This window comes from Hemitrygon akajei, chromosome 16 (assembly GCF_048418815.1).
Source record: "Hemitrygon akajei chromosome 16, sHemAka1.3, whole genome shotgun sequence".
Lineage (NCBI taxonomy): Eukaryota > Metazoa > Chordata > Chondrichthyes > Myliobatiformes > Dasyatidae > Hemitrygon > Hemitrygon akajei.
This window is the reverse complement of record NC_133139.1, coordinates 25,985,243-25,992,244: the sequence shown is the minus strand read 5'-3', so window position 1 is coordinate 25,992,244 and position 7,002 is coordinate 25,985,243. Positions and strand designations below refer to the sequence as shown.

The 7,002-nt window shown below is 42.2% G+C and overlaps 1 long non-coding RNA gene across 1 annotated transcript; it reads right to left on the bottom strand.

Moving 5' to 3' along the window:
* Positions 1 to 2,949: 2,949 nt before the first annotated feature.
* LOC140739864 (uncharacterized) lies at positions 2,950 to 5,703 on the bottom strand. The gene is made up of 3 exons (XR_012101764.1): positions 5,584 to 5,703; positions 3,374 to 3,542; positions 2,950 to 3,207 (listed from the first exon to the last, which is right to left on the bottom strand). It is a non-coding gene; the product is annotated as an uncharacterized lncRNA (long non-coding RNA).
* Positions 5,704 to 7,002: the final 1,299 nt, after the last annotated feature.

Below are 7,002 nucleotides of genomic sequence, written 5' to 3'. Positions count from 1 at the left end.
CCACCTCGTTTAGTTTCATCCGCCATGATGCACACTAACATCCCCTTAGGCCCCCATACGATGGCCGGTTCTGCATGTTGGAGTGGAGAGAAAAGACTTTTTTTCTATTAACTGCAATCGTGAACAATAGCCAGATCAGAAATGCTGATCAAGTCAACTAGTTCCCAAAGGGAACTCTGACAGGCCAATCAGATGGTTCACTGCTGCTCAGCTTTAGGACACAAAAAACAGGCACAGGGGCCGCTGGGCCCTGTACACACTTGAGCAGTGCTGCGGAGGTGTGTGCTGTGCGTGACCTGATCCGAAAGCATCATGTTGACTGATAACAGATCGTGTTCACAGTGGAACAGCTTAGTCAAGGATGGGCAGCACAGATGGACAAATCTACTACCCCTAAGATAAGAGGGGTAAACCTGAATGTACTTCAGTAGATCGCTTTAAACTAGCTCACCGAGGTTTGGAGGATTCTGCTACCGTGCCCCTGATCATGAGCGTGTCAACACATCTCTGAGGGAGCCAGAGGCCTCTGCTGTTCCTCCAAGCATGGGATGCAAGACACAAGCCGGTGACTCGTCCGAGCTCCAGACAGGCTCACAATGCGGGCTTTAGTGAATTCTTGGGGAGCCTGCGTAAGGTCATGTAAAGGGTGAAAACGTACGTAATTCGTAACCACCGACATCGAGCTGTGGCTCACTTTCAGAAGCTGGTCTGAATTACGCAAATTACTTTTACCACGCTTTGGAGTACAATAAATGAGTTGTTACGATTTTATTTAAACTTAGAATGCCTTGCGCCATTATCTTAGTGAAAACCCACACCAAATTCTTTCACGCTTTCTCCAAACTCATTCAATTCACTGCCTCATCCCAGCAATTTGCGGCCCGCCGCTGCCACCTGGTGCACCATTGGAGAATCGCAGCCATCTGATGTTAAAGAAACTCAGCAAGTTAGGCAGCGTCTATGGAGGGGAAGGCACGGCTGAGCTTAATCATCTGCTATAACCATCCGAAAATGGCAGAAGAACAAATGAGGCTTCCAATATTTAAATCTTCAAGCTGAACAAGGCTCGGTAAAGCTGTGCATTTCCCGAACTTTGGCCCTCACCCCATCCTCCCGTCATCACAACAGGGACCGTGTTCCCCTTGTCCTCACCTACCACCCCACCCGCCTCCGGATCCAACACATTATCCTCCGCAACTTCTGCCACCTTCAACAGGACCCCACCACTAAGCACATCTTTCCCTCTCTACCCCTCTCTGCTTTTCGCAGGGATCGTTCCCTCGGCGACTCCCTGGTCCATACGTCCCTCCCCACAGATCTCCCACCTGGTACTTATCCCTGCAAGTGTAAGTGCTACACCTGTCCCTACACCTCATCTCTTACCACCATTCAGGGCCCCAAACAGTCCTTCCAAGTGAGACAACACTTCACTTGTGAGTCTGTTGGGGTCATCTATTGCATCCGGTGCAGCCTCCTCTGCATTGACGAGACCCGACGCAGATTGGGGGACCGCTTCGTTGAGAACCTCCAGTCCGTCCGCCACAACAGACAGGATTTCCTGGTTGCCGCCCACTTCAACTCTGCTTCACAATCCCATTTGGATATGTCCATACATGGCCTCCTCTACTGCCATGATGAGGCCAAACTCAGGTTGGAGGAACAACATCTCATATACCGTCTGGGTAGTCTCCAGCCCCTTGGCATGAACATTGAATTCTCCAACTTCTGGTAATTCCATCCCTCTCCCTTCCCCCATCCCAGTTTCACTCTGCCTCCTCTTCCAGCTGCCTATCACCTCTCTCATGATTCTGCCTTCTTCTACTACCCATAGTGCTTTCCCCTTACATTCCTTCTTCACCTCTCCTGCCTATCCCCTCCCTGCTTCCCCTCCCCCACCCCTTGATCTTTCATCTGATTGGTTTTTCACCTGGGAACTACCAGCCTTCTCCTTCCCACCCTCCCCCTTCCTTCTTTATAGGGCACCTGTCCCTCCTTCAGTCCTGACGAAGGGTCTCAGCCCGAAACGTTAGCTGCTCGTTTCTACGGATGCTGCCCAACCTGCTGAGTTTCTCCAGCTTGTTGTACGCGTTGCTGAGTACTGGCCAGACTGGTGGAGTGTCCTGCCCAATATATCAACTGCTTATCCCTCTGTAGACGCTGCCTGACGTTCTGCGTTCCTCCTGCATTTTGTGTGTGGGCTGCCATTACTTATGAATACAGTCAATATCTGCCTCCAGTTTTGATTTCATTATGCAAGGATGACCCTGGCTTGAACAGCCAAGATAGAGCATCAGGATCAAAGGTTGTGTTCCCTTTACTGTTTCTCTACAATTAAACACTCGTGTCTACTCAGGCATCATTTCCAAGCTTTCGATCTCCATAACAAAGGCGGAAAGCGGCCGGTGCTCCCCCCTGTTATTATTCACCATCCCAATTGAGAAAGGCAATTCCACTCCTGCACCACCCAAAACATTAGAGTTGAAATCTTTAAATTAACTTCACAACAGTTCTTTGGCATTTTCTTAACCCAATGGACTGTAGTAGTTCAGCATTGTATCTCCCAACCAGCACAGGTTAATTTTAAGTGCAGAATCTGGTCAAAGCACATTTCCAATCCCAATCCACCTCCAGTAGAGCAGCTGTCACCCAGCAACCATCAGGAATCCTGGACCAGCTTCACTCACCTCAGCGCTGAACTGTTTCCACAGTCCGTGACTCTGCAGCTCACGTTCTACAAATTACTTGTTTATTTTTATCTTATTTGCACAAATTACCCTCTTTTGCAGATTGGATGTTTGTTAGTCTTCACTGAATTCTATTGTGGTTCTTTTTTTTGTGTAGCAAATTGTATTTCAGTGTTCTATATGGTATACATACTTTAATAAATTCATTTTGGACACACCAATGTCCAAGACTCCAATTTTCAACCACAACCAAGGCGAAATAAAATACAATTCATGAGATACTTTATTTAAGTGCAGCGAAATACAAGGTTAAGAACTTAAAACATTTCCTTGACAAGGGAGCTGCAGGCTGCAAATTTTTGGTCGTTCAGGCCTTTCATTTTTTCTTTGATGCACCTTTAAGGAATTCATGGCAGCACGCACTGATTGAAATAATCGTTATTGCAAACTCCTGAAAATCCACCTCCCCATCATTATTCAGGTCTGCCATTAACTTGTCCAAGCTCGCTTTGTCATGTGGGTTCTGGAGGTGACAGAACACAATAAATCAGTTTACAAACTTGTTCAGTGTGCATGCACTTTGATAGTTTGTATTCATCCTTTTAAAAAGAAACCTCAGCCCCTGGATGAAAGATCTCCCATATTAGACGTTTGGCAATTTACTCTAACCCATCCTCGTCAGAACATACCTGCACGAGACTTGGAAGCTGATTCTGCACAAGTTCTCTCGCTTCTTGCCTACTCAGTGTATGTGGGTCACCCCCTTTTTTGGCATAGTTTTGGAAGACAGTAATCAATGTAGAGATACATTTTTCCAGTTCAGTCATGGTTGGATTAGCAGATCTGAAAGCAAATCAACTTGGGGTGGGGGCAGGGATGGGGGTGAAGAAAAGTGCAGTTAGTGATGCAATGAAAGTATTACACAAGTATAACGTTACTGTCTGAATACAATCCCAAACAAAGGTTAGAATAAACGTCTCTACATTTACTTTAGTGAGCAATACACTGCTCTCAGAATGCAGCAACTGCATCATCAGTTTTGCTGTTTCAGCTCATGCACTGTTTAAAGATACTCCTGGAAATACACCCAATGACGTGCTCCAAAGCAGTCATTTCCTCAGACAGCTGTGGAGGCCAAGTTACGAGTATATTTAAAGCAGATGCTGATTGGCTCTTGATTACTAGGGGTATCAACAGTTACGGGCAGAAGGCAGGAGAATAGGTTGAGTGGGGAAATAAGTCAGCCATGATTGAATGACAGCAGACTTGTTGGGACAAATTATGTTGCCATGTCTAATGGCTTTAGCACAATGAAAATGCAAGTCAATCAAGACCTTGAGTTCGCTTTGCCATTAGATCTTATTGCCCCAACTGATCCCAATCAATTTCCATAATGACATGAAGTTAGTCTTGGCACTTAATCAAGATTGTGATTGTGCAACCACAGCGTTCCAGGGTTTAAAAGAAGATCAGAGTTTCAGACCCTGGCAAATTGAAATATGGAATTAAATAAATATCACTCACTTATTACATGTTTTAATTCCTTAAATGCCTTCAGGAAACCTATAGAAGTTCACAAACTCCAAACCCAATGATGTAGCACAAGGAATGAACAAGTAGTAATGTCTATATACCACAAATGGATTTTAACAAGCCCACCTCAAAAACCCTCGACTCATTTCTGAATGCACTGCAGAAGGCATTTGTAATTCTTACCTTTCTCGGCCAAGACTGTGACGTGCAAAGAGGTTATGATTGAACCCAAAATTAGTTCAAGTACATTTTGGCTGCCACAAAGGCAAAATGCACTTGCACAGAAGATATGGCCACAATTAGAAAATTGAGCACAGTAGAAGACTGGATGAGTAGGGTTGAATATATCAAAGGAGTAAGCTAAGGATAGGGACAAGAGTACAGTAAAAGGACCAAGACTGCAAATTAGGGAAACTAATGTTCCCACAAGAGTGGTAAACCAAAACAGAACTCTGTAACTGGAGTACAAAATCTTAGATCAATTAAATATTTATTATACCCAATTGGATATATTATTTACATGAAGTACAAAAGAGGTCTGTGGGTGTGATCTCATCTTATATTATAAAAAGGTAAATACTTCCAACAAAAGCAGTCCCGTATTCCAGCCGTACAGGACTCGGGGACAATGTCAGCAAAGCTTTTATTTGATGCCTTAAATTGCTCTCGATGATCTGAACATTAACTTTGCACTCGAATGATGCCCAGATCCAATTAGTATTCCAATTTAAAGTACTTCATTCTACCAACCAGTGAAAACCCATTTCCATACTTATTCTTGTCTTGTTACAAAGACCTCCCCCTCCCACACCCCAAACAGCACGGTTCCCCACCTATATTACCAGTAAGGTTGGACAAGCTGAACTTTTTGTAAATCCAGTATTACAAATAACAGACCACAACCTTACATCTGTAGTGGTCTTTTGGCAAATAGTGTTTTTATGTACTAGAAAAATTACAAAACCATTGGACTCTTTCCCACTCCAAACCAGATCATAACTATCCTAGTCCAAATGTACTGAGGCACCGGGGTAGTTTGCCCAGTTCCAGTGTCTCCATTATGAACTAGATTTTAGCTAACTACAGCTTAAAAATGGATGACTTTATGGATGACATTGTGTTTTTGAAAAGTTCTAGTCACTAACATCATGAAATTTAAAAAGTTGCACCATAATGATACAATAAAATAGAGCAAGATTAATTTAATAACTTAGCTAATTAAACCAGCAAGATTATGTTAAAGTAGATGTTAACTGAAACCTTAAAATACAGAAAGCAAACATCAAAAAGTTCAAAATGAATAAATTCTAAATTTAGTTAACAATTATACAACTAAGACCATTTTCATTAACTTGCAATCATTTACCTGCTGTCTGTGTCACTACAAAACTTGCCTTACCAGCTCTGCAAATGCAAGAAGACCCTATTCACCTGCTCCCTTCTCCATTTATATAGCATGATTGTCAATCACCGCAGTCAACCCCACCCTCCGGTTTTCACTGGCTTAACTCCTCAAAATCCCCCAATTAAAGATTAAATTCCAACCTCCTGAATTGCTGAATCAATTTGATTGGTTGCTCTGTCAGAAATTTACCTTCATTCCACACCCATGCGTTGACCCCACCCATTTGGGTGGATGTTTGATGGATGAATCATTTACTGAAGGAGCCAGATTTTAAACAAGAATAGACCCACATTTACATTCTACCTGGTCCTGTTTTAAAATTCAACCATTTTGGATAAATTTAAGACTTTTATTGGAACAAATTATTGGAGTACAACTCCCACATAGTCCATTATTATTTTTATTAGGAGACATTGAAGGGACAATACCGAAACTTAAATTGAACAAGTATCAGAAAAAATTTATAAAAATTGCACTGGCAGTAGCCAAAAAAGTTATCGCAGTTAGTTGGAAATCTGATTTATATTTAACTATGGATCATTGGAATAATGAAATACATAGTTGTATTCCATTTGAAAAAATTACGTATAATCTAAGAAATGAATATGATATATTTTTGAAAATTTGGCTCCCAGACTTACAAAAGATAGGATTAAATACACAGGTCCTTTGAAGATAAAATCATAGTAATTGGGGAAAGTAAAAATAAATATCAAAATTATTTTGAACTCCATGGAGCATGTGGGGGGTCCTCCGATATCCAGGCAATCTTTTTCTTCTTTCTTTCTTTTCTTTAGATAAGGGTTAAGGGGGGGAGGGTTAAGGGGAGGGGGAGGGGGGAGGGTCAACATTATTTTTCTTACTATTTTATTATCACATTTATTCCTTGTAATTTCTAAAATTTAATAAATAAATAAAGAAAGAAAGAAAGAAAGAAAGAATAGACCCACATGGGTCAATCATTTACTGGTTGTTAAAGATATAAATACACTCTCAAACTAATTTTATTAAAACAGTTTGCAGATTACAAATTTCTCAACATTATTAAAGTGTGGACTGGATATTCTGAGGTGGAGGATTAGCTGAAATGGATGAATGGGGGAGCAAGTTCAAAGAGCCAATTGCCTTTCTCTTGCCCCTGCTGTGGTGAACTACATATACCTGTCTGGACTGCTCCTGTGGCTCCTCCCACAGACCCCTGTATAAAGGCGATTGAGGCCTGATGCCCGGCCTCATTCTCCAGGATGTAGTGTTGTTCATTCTTCCAGTCAATAAAAGCCGATATCTCGCTTCTTACGTCTCAGAGTGAGTTATCGATGGTGCATCACCTGCTTCATACATTGTTATTATTCTCCCACTAACTCCTTCACGCCCTCCCTA